A 24487-nucleotide genomic window follows, 5' to 3' on the forward strand; every position below is an offset into this window, starting at 1 on the left:
AGAGATTATTTTTATTATTTATTTTTTATTATATCTTTTTGTCATCTACAAGAATGGTTGACACTAACTTTACCAAAGAAAATTGCCAATATTATTCAGACATTGATGTATAAAACCAAAAATACTCTAGATATAATTAAAATCTGATATAATTTTAAAGATTGCCTTTCAAATGAACATAAATATGTAAAGTAAGAGGCCTTTAAACTTTATTAAGCCTTTGCACTTTTTTCTCGAGTTTAGTTTTTTGTACCCAAATCGCCTAAAATGGATGACACAAACTTTACCTATATGAAAATTGTCAATATTAGTCAGACATTGAAGTATAAAAGCAAAAATACTCTAGATATAATTAGAATCTGATATAATTTTAGAGAGTATCTTTCAAATGAACACAAATATGTACAGTAAGAGGCCTTTAAACTTTATTAAGTCTTTAAATTTTTCTTGAGTTTGTTTTTTTCTTACCCAAATCTCTAAGAATGGCTGACACTATCATGAAAAATGCCCAAAACAACAAGGAATTAAACAGTATTTATACTTTAAAACTTTTTAACTGATACCAAGGCAAGTCATAATATTATGCTATGAAACCCATCAACAAAATTCATCCTCTCTGCCTTTAAAAATAATTAGGAAATATCATATCTCATAAATAAAGTAAATAACAAATTGGATCTATAGAAATGACATTGATTTAGCTTATTAAAATGAAGTTGTAATGAATTAACCATTTTATTCCTTGTGATGATTAATATGCATCTCAAGTAGAAATAAACAATGGTCATATATTAGTTTACTCTGGTAACATAATTTATGTCTGAAGGGGTTAAATACAAAATGGATACTAAAACACAAAAAATTAAACGAACACGGCGTCCATTTGTAAAAATGAACTTAAAACTTGTAACGTCAAGTGAACTAAGGGTGTCTGGACTTTCTGTATTGTATTATATATCTTATATCAGTGCTAAACATTGCAAATAAGATCTCTTACAGTAGCTACGTTATCAGTTTTTCATTCAAAATCAGAATTAGATCGAGTGAAGATCTCACATCTGTCTCACAACCTCTGGGTGTGTCGCAGAAAGCCCACCATTTGGGGACTGCATATTTCTCTTGTATTCGTGTGTTAACAAATCACTTCTGTAAAACTAATCACAGACATGTTTCGCTTCCCCTGAGAATCGACGCATGCCAGTTACAGTACATCCACAACGGGACGTCGCTATAAGGGCTTAAAAGGTATCGCAAACTTCTGCCAAGCAAACCAAGTACAGATTATTAAATATAACGATGTTTCCTGACATCAATTAAAAGTCGACTTACCTATCTAAAGTGCAGTTTGTTTCCTATGAAAAATCCCTTCATCGATGTAACAGCGTCATGACGAACGACAGACGCTTTAACTTTCGCTCCAGTTGAAGAAAATACACACACACACACACACACGCACATCTCTCTCTCTCTTTCTCTCAAACACAGACAGCCGCACACACATACACACGCACAGGCAAAACCTGTTTGTGTTCGCGCGCAATCTAGTTGTCTAGTGTATAGTTTTCTTCTCAAAATAAGCATCGTCCCATAATAAGTCCATTTTACTTGCTCGAGTTCCTGAGTGAATTTGTTAGTATGCGTACAGCACTGATCCATAACACTGATAGGAGTAATAGATTTTATGTAAAGTTAATAATTCTCAATTCTAGTCAATCTTTAACTAGGAACACATGGACCTTATGATAACAAAGAGTTGATCGGGAGCTCAATTGCATATATGAGAATGTGTTTTGGCTGAATAGGCTGTACAGTCAGTCAGGGGTCATTGGAAATGACAACTCCTCCTAAGCAAAAACAGCAATTTGCTTCATTTAATGCTTTTAGGCTAATGTCAAGACCATTTTGAGGGATGTAAACAAAAACAATAGTCCCAATGTATTTCCTGTGTTAATTTCTATAGCTTCCGAGAATCCAAAAAGAGCTACATATTGATAAATAATGCTATGATGGCTTTAACATTAATAGCTATTTGTTTTAACATTAAGTTATGATTGAATTGCCTCTTGTTACAGTTATGAAATAGTTTGGTGATGAGGAAATGCTCACGACATGACCACATTGAAATATACATGTTTCAGTTTATTAACAACAGTGAGCAATGGATTGTACTGAAGCTGGACTCTAATGTTACACAATGAACTTGCTAATTACAATCTGTATGTTTTATGTAAATGCAAAACCAGTCAACGATTTCTCATTTAGTATAAGGCTTTTTTTTGTTTGTTTGTCAAACCAAGAGCATGGTAAATGGCGTCATATGAGCATGTGAACTTGTTTGGCTGAAACAAAGTAACTTCTAACAGCATGGGTTGGGGAAAAAGTAGACAAAACATGCAAACGTCACATTTTTTTAACTTAAAGGAATGAGCTACACACACCGAAAAATATGAGATCCCTGCCAAAAAAACATATATTATCTTTAAAATGTACATATTCTAAATAAAAAACAACAACTAAATGCAATGCATAATTCAACATAAAAATAACAACCCCTCAGCAAAAACAGCCATTTAATTAATGTAATTTAACACAATTATTTCTTTAAAAGCAAACACTGCTATATATGTTTCAGTTGATTAATAGTGAGTATGGGAATTGTACTTTAACTGGACTCTATAATGTAGCACAATGAACTTGCTAAAATTACAATCTGCAGATTTTTTTTAAATGCAAAACTGGTCAATGATTTCTCATGTTGTAAAAGACATTTTTTTTGTTTGTGCAATCCATGAGCAGATAAATGGCGTCATATGAGCCTGTGAACTTGTTTGGCTGGAACAAAGTAACTTCTAGCAACATGGGTTGGGGAAAAAATAGACAAAGCATGCAAACGTGACATTTTTTAACTTAAAGGAATGAGCCACAATTACTGAAATAGATGATATCCTTGCAAAAAAAAACCAAAAAAAAAAACATTATCTCTTAAAATGTACATATTCTACTTAAAAAAACAACTAAATGCAATGCATAATTCAACATAAAAAATGACAACTCCCACTCTGCAAAACAGCCATTTAATTCATTTAATGCTTTTAATTTAACAAAAATGATTGCTTTAAAAGCAAACACTGCTGTACATGTTTCAGTTTATTAATAGTGAGTGTGGGGATTGCACTTTAGCTGGACCCTATAATGTAGCACAATGAACTTGCTAAAATTACAATCTGCAGATTTTATGTAAATGCAAAACCAGTCAATTTCTCATGTTGTAAAAATACAATTTCATGTTTGTTTGTGCAATCCAAGTGCAGATAAATGTCGTCATATGAGCCTGTGAACTTGTTTGCTTGGAACAAAGTAACTTCTAAGAACATGGGTTGGGAAAAAGTAGATAAAACATGCAAACGTGACATTTTTTTACTTAACAAATGAGCTACACTCACTGAAACAGATGATATCCCTGCAAAAAAAGATATTGTTGGTAAAATTGACACTTTAATTTTCAATTTTACTTTAAAACACTGAAATGCAATGCAAAATTCAAAATAAATTGTTATGTATAATCATTGTTTTCAGTGTTTTGAGGGATATTGGGCGGTTCTCGATGACATTTGTGATATTAAATAAACCTATTAATGGATGACCATGAAAGTCGTGTTTTATTTTGCTGTTTAACTTCCATGTGCAAGCAAGTGTATAATAAAATACAAACTATGCATCTAGTTTTACGGACACCTACAGTCCAAATGCCTTATTTACAAGAACATGTTTTGTGAACACTTATGCTGTCTGTTGGGGCTCTGGATTTGCCAGTTTCAATCTGCAGAAATAATCTTTTTTGGCGCAAACAGGCATTCACAATAGTATGGACCATTACAGGAGGGGTCAAATGTATATTTTAGTTATCTACCATTTTAATTATTAAATTTCTTGAAGATATACAGTAGATCAGACTAAATTATTTCTTAACTATTAAAGAGCAGACCCCCACAATACATCTTGTTTTGATGTCCTTCAAGGGGGGGATAAAGCATTAATTAGGGGGGGTCTTACCTCCGATCCCCCCTAAATTCGCACTCTGCTTATAATTTCTTATACTGACTGAGATGCAGTTATTTTTTTAAGTACTTGTGTTCAAAGGTTTCATATATAAAGTGCATGTTACAAACTTAACAACTTGATAATCAGCAATAACTATTATTTTGTCTTATGCATAAAAAAGTGACTCAAGTTATGAGTGACATAAGTGCATGCAAATGATGATGATTAATAATTATTAATAATGAATTTTCAACAAAATTTAACAGCAATTGTAATTTTTTTATTTTATTTAGTGGCTAAATCATATACATCTTTATAATGTCATTCTTACATTTTAGTACAAATTGCTCAACCCACAATAACAGCTGGGTTAATGAGTGTGGTTTGGAAGCACACCTCCTTTACAAACTCAAGTTTTCATTCAAAATATTCATTCACTTTCCTTCGACTTAGACCCCTTATTTATCAGGGATTGCCACAGCGGAATGAACCAACAACTTATCCAGCATATGCTTTACGGAGCGGATACCCTTCCAGCCGCAACCCAGCACTGGGAAACACCCATACACTCTCACTTTCACACACATACTCATTCACTACGGCCAATTTAGCTTATTCTATTCACCTATAGCACATGTCATTGGACTTTGGGGAACCGACGAGTACACAGGGGGAAAATACTTCACTCAGAAATGCCAACTGACCCGGCAAGGGCTCAAACCAGCGCCCAACGAACCAACTTCTTGCTGCTAAACACTGAGCCACCATGCCACCTCATTCAATTTAAATCATATGAATTAGTGTAAATTTCAATGTCACTTTTTCGCAAATACATAAAACTTTTATGTTTTCCTATGAGATCAAGCTGGAATTTTCAGTTTATTAAAATAGTTATTGTGACATAACACAGCCCTTAAATATTGAATAACTTCCATCAATATAATCAACTTGACAACCTGCTTGCACATGGTATCATGCCTTGCAACAATTGAGACTTTTGTGAAAGATGATTCAGAAGACATTTATTTTGGTACAGATCCTAAACTGTATAGATCTGAACAAGAATACACAGAATTTGGCAGATTTTTAATATTATTGCGTCTGCTGCAGGCATAGTATGGTGGTAAACATCCTTGATTACACCTTAATAAGACTATGGTTCCTAGAAATACCAGCCTATAAAATAGCAACATTTAATTTAACACAAGGTTTTAGTACATCATTTTTTTTGCTTGTTCAAACCAGGAACGTTTATTAGCCGAGTCGATGTTTATGTTATGTTGTTTAAAAATGTCTGTATTTTTGGATGGATTACACTTTTACTTTTACCTGCACTACACAGTTTTATCTAATCTTTAATGCAGTGGTCAGTACTTATTTAAAATAAGCTCAATCAACACAATTATTGAGATTTCATTGGAAAAACTTAATTTTTTATGTTCAATCCACATAAAATTGCTAAAAGTGTTCAGTTAACTTAAACAATTTGTTTTGTGACATCAATGAATTTTGTGGAACAGTCAAGATTTATAGTCTATATGAAAACTATGCTAATGGTCTAATCTAATCCAATGATCGATGCTAAACTAAGCTAAGCTACAAGTGCTCCCTCCAGACCTGAAAATCAGCTGGATGGATTAAAAAATGCCAAAACTCAACTGTTTAACTCTAGGGGAGTTGTAAAATGAGCATATTTCCCTCCATTTAAAGGAAGTGATCTGTGAAAGGCATGAATCTGTTGGTCAGAACAAGTTTATACTAGGCTTGGGCGGTATTACGGTATTATGGTATACCGCGGGATCTAAAAATAGCAACGGTGTCAGTTTCAATACCGTTATACCGTCATAAAATATTAAATATCCTTTATTTAATGCCTACAAAAACGTATGTGTGGTTGTCATCACGGGACAGTGTGGAGGAGAGAGGGAAAGGAAGGGGGAGAGGGAGGGAGAGAAGGGGGAGAGGGAGGGGGAGAGGTGACGTGACGAGTCGCGCTTCAAAGTGTCCTGCAGTTTGGCAGTTTCGACTGAACAGAAGGGAGACGTGGTTAATATGAACGAGAGGTCTGCATTAGAGCTAAAGATCTTTGACCGAACCCGGCGAGACCCGAAAAAATCCAAATCCCTGCATTAAAATCCATCCCTGCAAAGGTGAAACAAATGATGACGAAGTAGTAAAAAAAAAGAGAATTTTGACGGCGGTCAAGTCAGTCACTAGCTCAGAAGGAGCGCATTCCAGCCGCAGGTATTTCGCGGTCACTCATACACTGCGTATTACGGTAGAGCCCTGAACCGCAAGTTGACAGGTAAAAAGAAGAGGCCATTCGCTAAAGTGAAACTGCTGTCATGAAAAATTAAATGCATGTTCCTGACTGGTAGAAGATGAACAAACAATCCTACCAAAAAACTTGCAAAATCAGCCGGATCAGAACTCTGCATCTCGACCTGTAGCCGCAGGAAAGGGTGTTCAGCTGCTGGACGCACCATGAGTGAGAGACTGCGCTAAAGCCAGTGGATTTAATAATGTTCCTCCACAAACACACGTAGCCTAATCTTAGTGAGTACAGGGTTTAAAATGATAAATAAATATTAATTAAACCATATAATCATAATGTAGACAGAGTATACAGACTAATGGTGGCATTATTGTTTTATTATTCAGCTTCACCGCCGCCTTAATGCCAGATTGTGAAGAGAAGTGGAGAAACACATCTTGCAGAGCCTTTAACTAAATTTCGTTATTGCCAAAATACCCGTGATCATTTAGAGTTTATTTTAATTTGATTTGTTAAGCAAGATTTCTTTTCATTGGTGTGTAGGCTAATTTAAAGGCTAAGTGCATGTACCTAGACCTATAGAGTGCTGAGATGTTACGATGTTACAGCTGTAGGACTTATTTTATTTCTTTGTTCCAACTTTCAAGTGGCCTATAGTCTACGCTTGTTACGAATAAATGATGTTAAAACATATAAATGACTCATTCTTGAAAAAAATGCATTAGAGCTGTGTGCATGAGCACATTTTAATGTAGGCTGTGAACGGGTTTGGACTGTATAAAGCTGTCAATCAAAATGTACCTGTCGGACTCGGGACCTATCGGGTATAACTGCTGTTCCGCGGGAGCCGGCCAGATTTCTTACGGTGTGGGAGTAAATTTCTGAATAAATCGCGGGAGAGATGTGTGTGTGTGTGTGTGTGTGTATATGTGTAAAAGGGAGAGAGAGACAGAGGTGCTGTGCGTCGCTTTGCGCTCGCTCTCTCTCTCTCTCTCTCTCTCTCTCTCTCTCTCTCTCTCTCTCTCTCTCTCTCTCTCTCTCTCTCTCTCTCTCTCTCTCTCTCTCTCTCTCTCTCTCCCTGACCGCGAGCCTAAGGTCGCATAGAATGTATTCAGTTTCTGAATGGTTTAGGCTTAAGCCAACAGTTTGGTGACGCTGTCTGAGCCTTACGTCATAATTTTTTTATTACGCCGGTAATACCGGATACCGGGGTAAAATATGGAGGCGGTTTGACGGTATCAAAATTTGGATACCGCCCAAGCCTAGTTTATACACTTGAATGCAGCACAACTTCCGGTCCCACTTTATATTAAGTGTCCTTAACTACTATGTACTTACATCAAAAAATAATTACAATGCACTTACTGTGTTTATAATGTATTTGAGAACACTTGTGGTGCTTTTGAGTTGGGATAGAGGTTGGGTTATGGACAGGTTTTGTGGCATGGGTAGGGTTAAGGTGTAAGGCATGGTCAACAGTGTATTTACAAATGTAATTACAAAAGTTAATTACAGATGTAATTACATGCATGTATTTAATCAAGCATAAGTACACAGTAAATACATGTATTTACACAATAAGTACATTGTAACAAACTATTAAATCCTGTGTAAGTACATATTAGTTAAGGCCACTTAATATAAAGTGGGACCCAACTTCCACCTAATCTAACAACAAAAACTTTAAAACCTTTACGCCAAGTGCACAGCACATCATACTTTAGGAAGTTGCATTCAAAATCTGTAAAGGGGAACACATGCTGAATGAGTGTGACGTCTGAGCTTGTTTGGCATATACATCCGAAAGTACAATAGCCTAAAAAACCACAATGCTGTTGTTATCGTATTGTTTGCAGGGTGTGACCACTATGTACATGCCAGCGTCGCCGAGGGCAGCACAGATGAGACCTGAAATTACATGTGGAAATCACTGGGTGTTTCTACACCTGAAGGTCTGCACTGTGGTTTTTTCTATCTGGAAGTGATTAACCTTAGTCACAGAAGTACTAATAGTTCCACTCCCTGAAGCAGAACTCCTTTTTGCAAGCCTCATTGTCAAAACCTGATATAATAGCTATATTTCTGACAAGTCATCAAACTTTTATCAGGCTCTGATTTACTGTCTGTTATCAAACAGTATGCGTTATTGATCCAATATTTGCACCACAGCCTTGTGTTCTCCGATGCCGTTGCATATAAATTCAAGCTTCCTTTCCAAGGAAAAAAGGAAACTTGGCGGCGAAAGGGCTACAGGATATGATGTCATTTCTCAAGTGCATGCCTGAACAATCCTGCATTGTTTCAACAGACACCGCCTAAAGCACATATTGCCAGCAGTGTCGAGGGTGAAGATGTATGCGTGACCTCATATCTGAAAGCATTCCAAGTGCAGGAGCCTCGTTTTCACAGATATCTCTTCACAGCTAATCCGTATGTGTTTATACCTGTTATGAGTCTTTAATGTGTTATGAAATGTCCTGACAAGTGGTATTCTTTTAGTGCTGATAAATGAAAAGCACATATCAAATGCATCATCCCTTTTATTATTAAATAATAGCCATTAGTTGAGTCACAGTTGATGCTACTTGCTGTTGCAAGTCTGAAGAGAGGGGTATTTGAGGGAGGGGCATTTTTATCTCATGGGTAAGAAGATATGGTGCACCGTTTTAGACAATCAACATAAAGCTACAAATCATTACGCTGTATGTTTTACTAGGACCCAGATTAGGGCTGTAAAATATTGGAAAAATCTAACATAGTGATATTTTTGTTTTGCTGCGATATACAGTTGAATTCAGAATTATTGCTCCCCCCCCTGCTTAATTTTTTCCTCAATCTCTGTTTAATGGAGAGCAGATTTTTTTTCAACACATTTCTAAACATAATAGTTTCATAAATCATTTCTAATCACTGATTTATTTTATCTTTGCCAAGATGACAGAAAATAATATTTTACTACATCTTCTTCAAGACACTTCTATACGTCATAAAGTGACATTTAAAGGCTTCACTAGGCTAATTAAGTTAACTAGGCAGGTTAGGGTAATTAGGCAAGTTATTGTATAACGATGTTTTGTTCTGTAGACTATCTAAAAAAGAAATAGCTTAAAGGGGCTAATAATTTTGTCCTTAAAATGGCTTTTAAAAAATTTAAAACTGCTTATATTCTTGCTGAAATAAAACAATTAAGAGTTTCTCCAGAAGAAAAAAATATTATCAGACATACAGTGAAAATTTCCCTGCTGTTAAACATCATTTAGGAAATATTTAAAAAAGAAAAAAAAAATCATATGGGGGCGAATAATTCTGTCCCCACACTTTTAGAGGCAAATACTTTAGAAAAAGCTAATTAATAATTACATGAACATAAACTTTTGGATCTCATTCAGCTGTCCCCCTTACTTTTAAAATGTCCGCTATGCCCCTGAATACAAGTGAAGTTTATTTCTAAACTAATGGATAGCAGCTGGTCCACATTAGCTAACACTGATTCACCAATCAGACGACTCCTTAACCACTATAAATAACCAAAGTATATTACCTCAGCCATCTCTCTCTTGAAAAATCCCCCCTTCCACCCCTACTCCTCCCATTTCCTTGCCAGGGCAGCACGGAGGCCTAATAGTTAGCATCATTGCCTCACAGCAAGAATGTCACTACCTGGCCAAGTCTGCATTTCTGTGGAGTTTGCATGTTCTCCCCAAGTTTGCGTGGATTTTACCCGGGCTCTCTGGTTTCCTCCCAAAGACCAAAAACATGTAACATAAGTAAATTGACAAATCTAAATTGACAGCATAGACACTCCATGGCATTCATAATCTACTTCCAACATCATCAAGCAGGGGGAGTTCTCGAGAGCTACCTGAACTCGGACTCTCCTCTCGCCCTGCAACAGGGAGGTGGTGGGGGGGTGGGGACTCGAGGACTCCCTTGACAGCATGCCAAACACGCTTCATAATAAATCATCAGCTAAGGGCAAACTCTTGAAATAACAATTAATGAAGCATGTCCTATTCTGCATAAGTCAATTTACATGACTTTACCTTTTGTCCATATTATCCATGATATACATCTATGGATTTAACTCTTTAAGCACATCTAGGTTAATAAGGGTTGACAGAGCATTATTTTTTATTTTGAAGGAGATTTAATTATTTATGGGGACATTTCAGTAATTGGTGGATATTGGTGGGGATACGTCCCCTCCATCCATACCAATTCTGCGCCCCTGCACACACTCTTGTGATAGGAAAATAAATTCTTTTAACATCATACTCCCATTAAGCATTTTCCCATATTTCTCCCATATTTTTTATCTTGAAGCACTTGCACACTGAACTTGCAAACTGAAATTAATATTAAGTGTCTGCATTCACTTTCCTTCCATTCAAGCTGTGGCCGATCATCACCCTTCATATGCAACCTCTGAATCAGAGAATGCATGTGTAAGCGTTGACTGACAGACACGCTCCGTATGATAAACTGACCCCAGATCAGCTTCTGTACAAGCCATTTGTTACTGCATCAAATGTGTCATATCTGCCTGCTCGTAGTTCTACATCTTCAAATGCATCTACATCACATGCCGCAACCCTTCGCACTCAAATAATATGAAAATAATGTTTTGGTCAGCAGCCAGATACATGCAAATAGGAAAACTTCAGCAGAATCCAGTTGAATGGGATTTGCATGCATTGAAAAAATGGCGGGAGTGTTTTAGTAGCACTAATACTAATGAAACTATAAATCATCAAATTATTGAAGTTTGTTCAAGTGTTTGCATGTTGAGCCCAAGAAATGTTTTTATTTATTTCATTTTTTTTTACATTAGATCCGATATATCCATTTGGATTAAAAAAAAAATCTAAATCTATATCTAATTAAAATTTGGTAAAAAAATCAAGATTTTTTATGAATATTTATTATATTATTTATTAAATTATTTATTATATTTATATCTTCTCACATCTTACTAAAAGACAACAATTAGTGTGGTAATAAAGGCAAAATTATTGATAATGTTGGAAAAAATGCTGTAAGATTATTATATTTAACTACAACTAAAACATCCACCACATGCCAAAGGTGCTGTATTAGATTGAGAACTGGTGACTGTGGAGGCCATTTGAGTACAGTGAACTCATTGTCATGTTCAAGAAACCAGTCTGAGAAGATTCACGCTTTATGACAGCTATATCCCGCTGGAAGTAGCCATCAGAAGATGGGTACACTGTGGTAATAAAGAAAAGGACATGGTCAGCAACAATACTCAGGTAGGCTGTGGGGTTCACACGATGCTCATTTGGTACTATTGGATACAAAGTGTGCCAAGAAAATATCCCCCACACAATTAAACCACCAACACAAGCCTGAACCTTTGATACAAGACAAGGCATCATTTTGTTGATGCCAAATTCTGACCCTACCATCAAATCGTTTCAGCAGAAATCGAGACTTATCAGACCAGGCAACGTTTCCAATCTTCTGTTGTCCAATTATGGTGAGCCTGTGTGAATTGTAGCCTCGGTTTCCTGTGTTCAGCTGACACTCGGTGTGGTCTTCTGCTGCTGTAACTCATCCGTCTCAAGGTTGGACGTGTTGTGCATTCAGAGATGCTCTTCTGCATATCTCGGTTGTAATGAGTAGTTACAGTTACAGTTGTCTTTCTATCAGCTCAAACCAGTCTGGCCATTCTCCTCTGACATCAACAAGTTATTTGCGCCCACAGAACTGCCACTCACTGGATATTTTCTCTTTTTCAGACCATTCTCTGTAAACCCAAGAGATGTTTGTGCCCAGTAGTAAAATCCCAGTAGATCAGCAGTTTCTGAAATACTTCAGACCAGCCTGTCTGACACCAGTAACCATGCCACGTTCAAAGTCACTTCAATCACCTTTCTTCCCCAATCTGATGCTTGGTTTGAACTACAGAAGTCTACATGTCTACATGCCTAAATGCATTGAGTTGCTGCCATGTGATTGGCTGATTAGAAATTTGTGTTGACAAGCAGTTGGAGAGGTGTTCCTAATAAAGTGGCCGCTGAGTGTGTGTGTGTGTATGCATAAATGTAAAGCAAGAACATAAGAGTTAATTAAAATATGAGTTAATTATTTAAAAACTATAGCCACCATCACTCTTACAAATGAGAAATGAACTAAATTAACACCACAACCACTCTCTTGAGGTAGAAAGACAGCAAGAAAATACACAGGATTTATAGGACAGCAATCCATGTTCACATCTAGTTTATAATTTGATTTCTGATCTTGTTAATGGGTGTGAATTGTATCAACAGTCTGTCGTATCTTATACAGTTACTGTACAACGAACATCCTTATAAGATTTTGAAAACATAACTAATAATTGTTACTGACACGAAAGGGACAGTTGTAACTTTCCAAAACACTCTTGACATCACAAATATTGCACAAAGTAAGACGGTGTATTTGCCACAATCACCATAGTGATGAACACATAAACCATTGTGTCGTATTTCTGAAGTTGCTAGGCTACAGTTTGTGTTTTGGTTCAATATTTTCAATTTGTCTGCACTTATGAGAAAGTTCATTTTAAATTAACGTGGGTAAAATAACATGAACAGTAAGATGAGCACTTTATATACTTACAATTAAGTTACTGAATAGGATTTTTTAAAAGTACTTCAATTATTCACTCGTATTCACTTGTACCTGAACTTGAGTTCTTGCTTGCGGGCAGATCTTTCAAGAGTTTGTGAAGAAGAGTCACTGAGTGCTTCAGGGTTCAGTGCACAACCTGCTGCTTTTCTCAATTTACCAGCCCTCTCCATTTTTAAAGTGTGTGTGTCTTCTCCACGGCTTCTTCACATGGGGGTCTGATGGCAGATGACAGTTCGGATGAGTGATCAGATTAAATCTAAAATGATTCATTAAGAAATGTTGTTTTCTCCCAGTGTTAAAGGAAACACTCTTGACCCAGATGCAAGTGTAACAGCAGGTTCTGACTAGCCAAGTGTGGCAAGTTTTGTGCCAAGTTTGAAAAGAAAAAACTGTGTGAATATCATTGAAGATACTTTTTTCTTCCTGTTTTCTTCCTTTAGCTCCTCGATTTATTTTCCAAGTAGAGTGCATGTGTATGCATGTGAGGGAATGAAAACGAATAGTGTGCCACACCTGATTATGATTTTACTAGACATAGATTTATTTTTTGGAATTTGTTCATTATTTTATTAAAATACAGGTAAAACTATTGTAATTACTATCATTAGCACTGATGTTTTATTGGTGGTTGCTTTATTTTCTGCAGGTTTCACAAAATGTAAGACTTTTAAAGAATTTTTAAAGATCAATATGAAAGAAATTTCAGACACACACAGGGCTAAATGCAAAGTTTTTTCTAATTGCAAGGTTGGTCTAGTGGAAAGATTTTAATTAATTCAATTCTAATTAATTATTTCTAAACCACATAGTTTAAATGCATCAAAACAACCAAACCCTAGTTTTAAACATGCTCATTTTTTAAAATAACTTTTCTTAAAAAAATAATAAACTCTTTAAAAACTAAATTTATACACAAGAGTCTATCCAGGTCAATGTCCTCACCATATATTTCTATAAATACACAGATAACTTTTAATTTTTTTTTATTATAATAAAGATAATTAAACCATATTGGTTTTAAAGCTATTAAATTAAGCTTTCTCAAAAAAGCTAAAAATAAATAACTCATTGGATGAACTCCAATGATTTAATTGAGGGCAGGATTTCCATCCAATAAATTTGTTTAGCACCAACTAAAAGAAAATATTAACGCAATTAAATCCAGATGGTCCAACATGATTTTATCAAATAAAGTTTAAATATATTTGTATTTTATTTAACTTAAACTCAAAGGTCTGATAATATCATGTATATTATGTTGTACATTTTAAAGTCTCTTAGTTTTATTTGAAGTTATTCTAAATTAACTAAAAGAGCGATTTTAAGCATTCTTCATGAGTTATATTAACAGCTGAATGAGACTAATCTCAGAACTAAATTTAAGACAGTTATTGCACACTGAGAAAAGCAACAGACTGCAGTTTTGCTAACTAAGCAACACTCAAAGCATGGGTGCTTCTGCAAGGTTGTAATCTCAAAACTCAAAGCATTACATAAAAATCTTCAAACTGAAGTGAAGATTAAACTCTAACAAGTCTTTCTATTAACTTTAAACACACAAGATTACTTTTATTGTCAACATTTCCCTCTATTAATTTAATCCCACACAACGCATGCTGGGAACTATACAAATCCCCTAACCAGGTAGTTGGACCAACACAATTCCTTCATTTTGTCCCACCACTTAAGTTAACTTAATGATCTACAAATTTAAGTGAAATGAACATAAAATTAAAGAAATTAGCCAAAGAAATTACAAGAATTGTGTTGTTTCAGCTCAGTTTAAACAGGTAGTCTGAACAAGCAGTAACAAAATGTTATAATATTAGTTATAAATAGATTTATTAAAAGTTTTATTGAGCTAGATTGCTGGTGATTGGGCACGGTGGCTTAGTGGTTATCACTGTCACCTCACAGCAAGAAGGTCGCTGGTTCGAGTCCCAGCTGGTTTGAGACCTGGATCGAGTCCCAGCCGGTTTGAGACCAGTTGGCATTTCTATGTGGAGTTTGCATGTTCTCCCTGTGTTCCCGTGGGTGTCCTCTGGGTGCTCTGGTTTCCTCCATAGTAGGAACACATGCACTATAGGTGAATTGGATAAACTGAATTGGCAGTAGTGTGTGTGTGTGAATGAGAATGTATGGGTGTTTCTTAGTGCTTGGCTAGAAGGGCATCCGCTGCGTAAAAACTGTGGCGACCCCTGACAAATCAGGGACTGAGCTAAATCTTGGCCTGATTTACATGGGCAAAGGAAAATTAAGACCCATTTGAAATGATATAAGACCTATAAGAATATTTTAGGCGGTTCATTCCGCTGTGTGGGCCCTAGATTAATAAAGGGATTAAGCCGAAAAGAAAATGAATGCATGAGAATATTTCAGTGAATTCAAGACGTTTTGGGACTTGCAGACATTGAGTTTGTTTGTGCAGATCATTTACTGTGAACTGAGAAGCTCAGAAACTGCACACTGTCATCATGAGCTGCTTGTGTGAAAAAAAACACACTAAAGTGCATCAAATTGCTGTGCACAACAATATCCCTGACTTAGAAGGTGTTGAAATTTTCATTCATTAGTGTGCCTGCAATCCCGCAAACAAAGACAGTCATGTTTTTGTATATTTTCTTTTCTCCTCTGTAGTGTTTTAACAATATTTAGCTATTCAAAATGCTACTGCGTGAAGGGTTAAGCCATTCGCCATCTTTCAATGCAATGACAGTGACAAATCAACACAAAATGCACACACACACACACACACACGCTGTGTACCAACCTCACAAGACGTGTCTTTATCAGGTTTCTGCATCAGGTCAGACCTACAAAAGTGTGAAAGCAGAAAGAAACACAGACTGACAGATGAGAAAGGCTTCAGCTTCACAGAACACACCTCATCAAATAATGTGACACGGTATTCCCCTTCTCAAGTTTTATGCCTTCATCAGTCTTCATACTTTGCGTGTAAACAAATCTAGGTTGCTTGAAGCACCGGTTATAGAAATATGTTTATAAAAAAAATATGAATATATAGAAATATAATCAATATAATTATTTATAATACTATATAATTAAATTAAATATAAATAAATAATTATGAATATATAGAAATATGTTTATATGTTTATAGAAAAGATAATTGACCCAAACATGAAAATTTAGTCTCTCTCAAGTGGTTCAAAACCTTTAAGAGTTTCTTCTGTTGAACACAAAAGAAGATATTTTGAAGAATGCTGTAACCATTGACTTCCATACTATGGAATAACACATTCACGTTTCAATACAGAAGTCAATGGTTACAGGATCCAACATTTTTCAAAATATCTTCTTTTGTGTTAAAAAAAAAAATCGCAAACAGGTTTGTAAGGTGAAGGACGATTAAATGATGACAGAATTTTCAGCTTTGGGTGAACTATCCCTTTATTTAAATTAAAGAAACTAATTTCACTTAAAATATCTGATTTTCAGTGTATCTAACAAAAATAAGTTATGCAGGATTATGTTCAGATATTTTGGGAATGTGCCAAAATACAAGTGTATTTGCGAGAGGTAAAAGGGAGATTATTAGGATTTGACCAATGGACCATTTAGGATATCATCTATTTCACTACGTATGTTATTAATAACAAAACACGCTGGATAAGATGGTGGTTCAATCCGCTGTGGCTACCCCTGATAAAGGGACTAAGCTGAAGGAAAATTAATAATTGAATGTTATAAATGACTCAAATATTTTTCGAAATATCTTCTTTTGTGTTCAATTGAAAAAAAGAACAGCACACAGGTTTGTAACAAGTGAACGGTAACTGGTGACAGAATTGTCAGTTTTGGGTGAACTGAACTTCATTTAAATAAAATAAACTAAATTAACTTTAAAAATCTGATTTTCAATGTATCTAACACACAGAAAAAAGTGTTGCATGCAGAACTGTTGCAAACAATTTATTTGTGTTAAATTTAAACAAACAAATTAAATTGAATAATGTTCAACTTAATTTGTTTGTTTAAATTTAACACAATTAAATTCTTTACAACCACTTAACGTAAAAAATGTAGTAAATCTAAGGAATCATCTTTGAATAATTTTTTTCAGTGCAGAAACAGGTTATGCGGGATTATGTTCATATATTGTGGGAATGTCCAAAAATGCAAGTGAATTGGTGAGAGGTTAAAAGAGAGATTAGTAAAGTTTTAGGATATGACATACCAATGCACCCAGTGTGTGTGTGTGTGTGTGTGTGTGTGTGTGTGTATGTATGTATATATATATATATATATATATATATATATATATATATATATATATATATATATATATATATATATATATATATATATATTTTTTTTTTTTTTTTTTTTTTTTCTTGATGGCTTTCCTCCGATCAGGTTAGTAAGTCTCACCTATTTTACTACTCATATTATTATTAATAACAGCTAGGAAGACAATTACAGTGAACTGGATGAAGACCGGCAAACCTACTTTGCAAGAATGGACAAAGAGACTGAATCAGATATATATTTGAGAAAATGACTGCAGATTTGCAGTTAAAATCAGACAATTTCCAACAGACCTGAGCATTAATTGAAACATATTTACTTGATCTTTGAAATGTTGTCAGAGGCTTTGTTCAAGTTATTGTGTCTATATAGCAGTTTTATTTATTTATTTACTGTTTTTGATGTATTATTCACTTTTTAGTTGTCATTATTATTATTATTATTATTATTATCATTTGTTTATAATTTTTCTTTATTTGTTAATTTTTGTGAATGTAAACATTTTAAGTAAATGTTATGTGTATACTATGTTTATAAAACGTTTAATGAAAAAAAAAAAACGCAGTTAAAAAAGATACAAGTTTTGCCAAATCGGAATTTGTATTTATTATGGTGAACTTAAATTGACATAGAAGAAGATTTATAGTTCCCAGATGGTTTATGTCAGACAATATAAGGACAATAAGTGTGAAATGTAGGTATTCTTTTGTGTATTTCTGCACAAGATAAACAGGAAGCCATACATTGGTATTTCTTGCTGTGCTATGTTAGAATTCAGGTTTTTCTTATATGTTGAAATGATAAAACTATTTATCATTATGGTGAATTCATTAATTCTGAAAAATTGATTATTGTCAGAATACCAAAATCAATTGTAGGCGGTAGATCTTTCTCATATCACCTAAACTCTAGAACAGCCTTCCTAGCACAGTTCGGGAAGCAGACACACTCTGTCAGTTTAAAACTTGAATAAAGACACATCTCTTTGCATTAGCATAAACATAAAACACAAATTCTTTTAAAATCCAAATCCTCTAAAGGATTGTTAGTCTGCATTATTTAGAGCAACTGGAGTCAGGAACACTTCCCGAAAGACATTATAATTTAAACGGCATCTGTGCTTATGTTAGTCTTTTTTTTATCATTCTCAAGGTTTCCATAATCCTGGACCAGGCCGTATCATGAGCAGCTGCTGTGGTGGTCATGAAGGAGTGGAAAGCATGAGACTGATCCTTGTAAGACCCCAGTAACAGACGATTCTTCGCATTTATCCTGATGGGACAGCCTGTGCACCAGCCAGTGACCTCTCCCACCTGTAGCTTCTCCACGATGGACGTCTAGCGTTCTCCAGCCGCCGGTGCCTAGACTGCAGTTTTGCACAGGACGTTTGACCAGAGGAGAATTGGTCGTGCCCAACTGAGCCTGAGTTTCTCTCAAGGTTTTATTGTCTTCACATTCATCAATTGGGGAAGTTTGTTCCTCGCCGCTGTCTCCACTGGCTTGCATGGTTCGGGACTGGAGCTGCGCATTGATGCATTTGCTTTTCAGTGTTTGGACTTTCAGCAGTGAAAATTAAACCACACTGAACTGAGCTTCAACTCTAAAAACTGACACGGTTTCAATTTACTATAATCTATGTTAAGCCGCTTTGACACAATCTACATTGCAAAAGCGCTATAGACATAAAGATGAATTGAATTGAAAATGAATGCCTGTGGTTTATTTTATGATAAATTGAAAGAGTTTTAAGACTGTTTATCTTGCATGATTTTCAACTATGTTCATGCAGGCGTATAAAAGAGTTTTTTTGATAGAGTATTAAGGCATTAGTTTATCCACAAAAAGAAAATGCTGTTATTTATTACAACTTATTTATCTTCCAAACACAAGTTAAGATATTTTAGACAAAATCCGAGAGCTCTCTTGATCCTCAATACACAGCAGGTCTTGCATGACCCTTGTTAAGAAAAGAAACTAAAATCATTGTCAAAACACTCCACGTGACTTCATTAGTTGACTGTAACCGTAAGAATTTTCAAGAACACTTTTGTGCGGCAAAACACCTCCAAAAAAACAACTTTGTTCATCAGTGTTTTCTCTTCAGCGTTAGGTGTGTGTTTGCTACATGTACATATCTACCAACCTAAAATGTTTTGAGTAATCTGAATCTATTGGCTTTTACAGTGTGTGACTTGTAATGGAAATGTAAAATGTGTGGACTTTCAATTTTTTTGACTTCATTATGATATTCATTCGGAATACTCAACTTTGAATCTCCCATTAAACTGCTTTAAGTTACATCATTTTATATTTATTTTAATAATTTTAATATATAATTTAATATGTTTAACTCATTTATACAAAGAGGAACAGAAACATATAGAAAATAGATTGCTGGATATGTTTTAGAGAAAGTATGTAAGAGACTAGACAGGAGAATGCTGCCCACATACATTCTTGTTGTGTGTCAGTCAGAGCTGTTGATTGAACAGGTCTGACTAACACTGAAATCAGGCCACTATAGATACTGCAAACACAAGACACGGCTGAAAAAAAAAGATTTACAGTTCAACCCAGAGGGGAAGGGAGCTGGTTTCAGGTATACTTAAAATTTGCATTCAAAATATGAAAGAACAAAGAGAAAAAATTCCTCACATACCTACATGCGAGCGAGCGAGGAAAGATGTACTTGTCCAACAACAGCAAGAGGAGTGTGTGCAGCTCAAAAACCACAGGACTGGGTTGGAAACACTGGATGGGAGTTTATCCATTTTTCCAAAACTGGTCTCTGTAACTGACATGGAGACAATGAAAAGTAATGTGGGGACAGCCAAAATGAGAATCTTCCTAAAGGCATATTTCACCCAAATCTATGCCACCAATGCTTTTTAGTTTAGAAACCATTCAAACGGAAAATGAGGAAAATGAGTATACTTAAAGTAAAATACAGTTACTTTTTTCTGTAAGGTAAAATGTGTCCTTTTTTTATATCTTTTTTTATGTCTAAAATACATTTGTTACCTGTATTTTAAATATGATATACAGAAGATGCTCACTAAACTGTAGTTGATTAATTTTCCTTCGGCTTAGTCCTTTATTTATCAGGGGTTGCCACAGCGGAATGAACCACCAACTATTCCAGCATATGTTTTACACAGCGGATGCCCTTCCAGCTGCTAACTAGTACTGTAAAACACCCATACACTCTCACATTCACACACACACACACACACACACACACACACACACACACACACACACACACACACACACACACACACACACACACACAACAATCAAGTTTTGCTTACAAATTCAGTTAGAGCATGTCTTTGGACTGTGGAGGTAGTTCTGTTTACCCTTAAACAACATTATTTAATTAGCATATTACTAACATCTTTCAAACCAATTGGTTTGAACCATTCGTCAAAAAGAATCTGGTCAAGTTAAATTGTAATACAATTTAGTATGATCATTAATAGTCTATATTTTGATACAAACATGTCTGGATAATTTTTTACAATATGACTTGACATATTTCTGAAAATTTGGGCCAAAAAAGTAAACACTTACGCTTAATATGCTTTGTGTATATTAAAAAAGGGAATAAAGTTAACTGAATTTGATGCAAACCAAAAAAATTTTATTCTGACCCATAAACAGTTATTTCTGCGTAAACCTTCATATATTTGTGAAACATTAAATGTCTCTTTTTTTTTTTTTTAAAGGAAAAAGTGTTTCTGAAAAGTGTCAAGACAAGTTGCATGCTTGCATTTGTGACTCATTGAACAGAAAGGTCTGTCAGCTGTGTCAACCTGATTTCTCAGCACATCTTCCTCGGGCAAATTATTTGACTTTCGTAAGAGAAATTTTATTGCACTGGATCATCCACAGACCGACAAATCAGAGCTCCCTCCTTTTAACCACCAACCCTTACACAAAAAACCTATTGTCTTCTGCCTCCTGCTGGCTGTTTTCTGACCTATTTAACACTATAAATAATCATTACTCTAAAAAGCAGTTTCTCTATAAAAATGGATTCTAAAATCAAAGAACCGATCGTTGTTTTGCAATGGCATAAAGCATTCAATCTTGCTCACTAAATAAAATAAATAAACCCAAATATACTTTGCTTATTATAAATATTTTATTCCGAATTCTTATATATTTCTGCATCTGAACAATTCAAATATATTTTGGACTGTATATATATATATATATATATATATATATATATATATATATATATATATATATATATATATATATATAGCAAGAGATTCACACTGTGCACAAAAACAGACCTCTTATAATATAAAATTTTACACTTATCAGCATTTTTCACTAGCAACCAACACTTTTCCACTTGGATAGACTAGTCTAAAATAGCTGACAAACGGTAGTTTTCCTGTTGTTTACGTCGCTTTCTTAACAAACCAGCAATCTGAAAACCACATATGCATAATTTATGCTGAAAGCCACCATCAATTAAAGCAACAGCTCTGTATTTATCCATGACACATTCAGCGGTTATGGAGTTCAAACAGGCAACAGTCACTCACATTTCAACAGGTTTTATTAATCATCACAATGTTTGTACGTTATGGAAATACAGTGAAGCAGTCATGAAGATTTGTCCACCTTATAGGATTCATCATGATTCTATCTGTTTTAATAAAACAGTATTTATTGTGAAAATTAACTTAAAGTTATTCATTAAATTATTTATAATAATTAATAACACAATATTTTATTAGGATAAACAAACATACGGCGGTTCATTCCTCTGTGGCAACTCCTGGTTCATAAGAAAATAGGCTTAAGGAAAATGAATGAGTGAATGAAAGAATGAAAGAACAAACATAAACAAATATTTGATTTAAATATGAATTATACAAATCATAAAAAATGAATAACTATAATTTAATTAATGGGTGACAGTGGCTCAGTGGTTAGCACTGTCGCCCCACAGCAAGAGGGTCGCTGGTTCAAGTCCCGGCTAAGTTAGTTGGCATTACTGTGTGGAGTTTGCATGTTCTCCCTGTTTTAGCATGAGTTTTGTCCAGGTGCTCTGGTTTCCCCCACAGTCCAAAGACATGCACTATAGGTGAATTGAATTAACTAAATTAGCCGCAGTGTATGTGTGTGAATGAGTGTGTTTGGGTTTTTTCCAGTACCCGGTTGCAGCTGGAAGGGCATCCGCGGGTAAAAATATGGTAGATAAGTTAATGGTTCATTCCACTGTGGCGACCCCCGATTAATAAAGGGACTAAGCCGGAGGAAAATCAATGAATGATTTTAATAAATCTGGGCAGTTCATTACAGAGTGGCTACCCCTGATAAATCAGGGACCATGCATTGAAGAAAATGAATGAATTTAATAAATTCGTACAGAAATAAAACCAGTACGAATAGGAAAAAAATTTGATTAAACAAAAAAAAAATACATAGACTTGCGACTGCACATTAAATTACACCAGAAAATTTAAAAACAAAGGAGAAAATTAAATACACTTAAATAAATAGATTTAATTAAAATACAATACCGATTAGTTTAAGTAAAGTGAATTGTTTAATGTGTGGTTTAGGTGAAAATTATGACAAATGTTTAAAATCCAACAAAAAAGCCTAATTTTTAGAACAAGGCTCATTAAATCAGTTTAAACTACAGTCAATAATTTTATTTTTTGTTTATTTCTAAACCTAGTTTATATTTTTATTATTTTTTTTATAAACCTAGTTTTTAAATGCATTTCATTTCTTGTTCTTGCTTGATCCATCAAAATAATAATCATATTAGTCTACGTTTTAATCAGTTATGGACTTTTTTTTAATGTAGATTTGAGAATGCTATTGAAAGTTTATGAAGGGGGTGCATTTTACGGCAGAAATGCATTTCTCTAAAGAACACTGGCCCGAATAAGAAGAAAAATGAATGAATGAACAAATCTTGCAACTGGTTTAAAAATTTAAGACCAATAAATCTGGTGAACCACAGAGAGCAGCATTTCATTAAACATACTCACTGTGTACTGATGACCTGTATTGTTAGATTTAATTTACTTGTCTTGAATGGTTCTTAAATCCTTTAACTTAATTTTCCAGTTGGCTTTATTTGTATTATTTGCATCTTTAACGTTACCTGTTGTTTTTAAAGCTTCGAACATTCTGATATCCATCCAGAAATAGAATAATAATGTGATAGAAAAAGTATTGGAAATATAGCCTCGTATTTGACTAATTTAATTATCCCTTCAACTGCCCCACTATCAAAAAAAAGTTAATTTCTTAACTCCTAATGTCGCAAGTTAACACACTCAATGCATTTTTTTCAACACATGCCAAAATTTCAACCATTTAGTAGAGGTTGATGTGTCGGTTTATGGTTGAAGTACCGGAATTAATACATTTACTATGAAAAATGTGAAAATATGAAGCGTAAAAGCAATTTATTTAAAAACATAATGGAAATAAAACATTTCTGAATACTAAATAACCTTTATTTTTTAAGTATGCCATAAAATATTTAAGAATTTTATTTAACATTTTTTAACATTCAGCTTTTTTTTTTTTTTATTAACAATAACACCAAAATCAAGAGTAGAAGTGCAACAGGATTAATTTTTTTTTGTAAACCAACAATGCTGTGTGTGTAAACCATTATTTAAAACAGTCATTCTTTAAATTGAGGTAAAGTTGGTTTTATATTCGCACATTCGTTAATTTAACTGTCTCTATATTGTTTAACATGCAAATAAAATATTTGATCAGAAATAGCATGCAAGTATGACTTTAAAACAACATTATCACAATCGAATTGACTGTAAACAATGTTGTACTTTAATAGTCACTGCTGCTAATATGATTTCTCTATTTAAAATTTGCAAAGACAACTTTTCTGAAATATTATTGAGGAGAATGTCTGAATGTGCAAACATAAAACCAACTGTACCTCTATATTATTTAAAACAATCAAAGCATTGTCAACCATTTGGTCTAGCAGGCAGTTAAAGGGTTATAAACTAGTTTAAAAACTTTTATTCTGGCTGCTCGGCTTACTGACAGGAACACTTCTGCTGTTTTCCATCGTTCGTTTAGTGATTTATTTACACTTGTCAGCCATAAAAAATAATACAATTAATATAGTTACCTGAAATGTACATTATTGCGTTTTCATAAGCCTAGTATGGTGTGGATACCTGCACCTCTGAAGGAACATCTGTCTACCGCCACTTCGAGTGAGTAACTTTTCCGGAAGTAGCT

General features: G+C 34.5%; 1 protein-coding gene across 5 annotated transcripts in view; it reads right to left on the reverse strand.

The window, feature by feature from the left end:
* Positions 1 to 24477, reverse strand: part of fam83ha (family with sequence similarity 83 member Ha) — a 39033-nt gene extending 14556 nt beyond the window's left edge. The window contains exons 1-4 of one of the 5 annotated variants that reach the window (XM_073920282.1): positions 24424 to 24477; positions 19888 to 20018; positions 15726 to 15768; positions 13007 to 13170 (exon numbers count right to left, since the gene is read on the reverse strand). The gene's annotated coding sequence lies outside the window, so the exon portion shown is untranslated. Of the gene's footprint in view, positions 1 to 1329; positions 1435 to 13006; positions 13171 to 15704; positions 15769 to 19883; positions 20019 to 24374 lie in introns of those variants that run through there. The other 4 variants (XM_073920280.1, XM_073920279.1, XM_073920281.1 and 1 more) reach the window with 4 other exon arrangements.
* Positions 24478 to 24487: the final 10 nt, after the last annotated feature.

Source organism: Danio rerio, chromosome 13 (assembly GCF_049306965.1).
Source record: "Danio rerio strain Tuebingen ecotype United States chromosome 13, GRCz12tu, whole genome shotgun sequence".
In the NCBI taxonomy this organism is placed as follows: domain Eukaryota; kingdom Metazoa; phylum Chordata; class Actinopteri; order Cypriniformes; family Danionidae; genus Danio; species Danio rerio.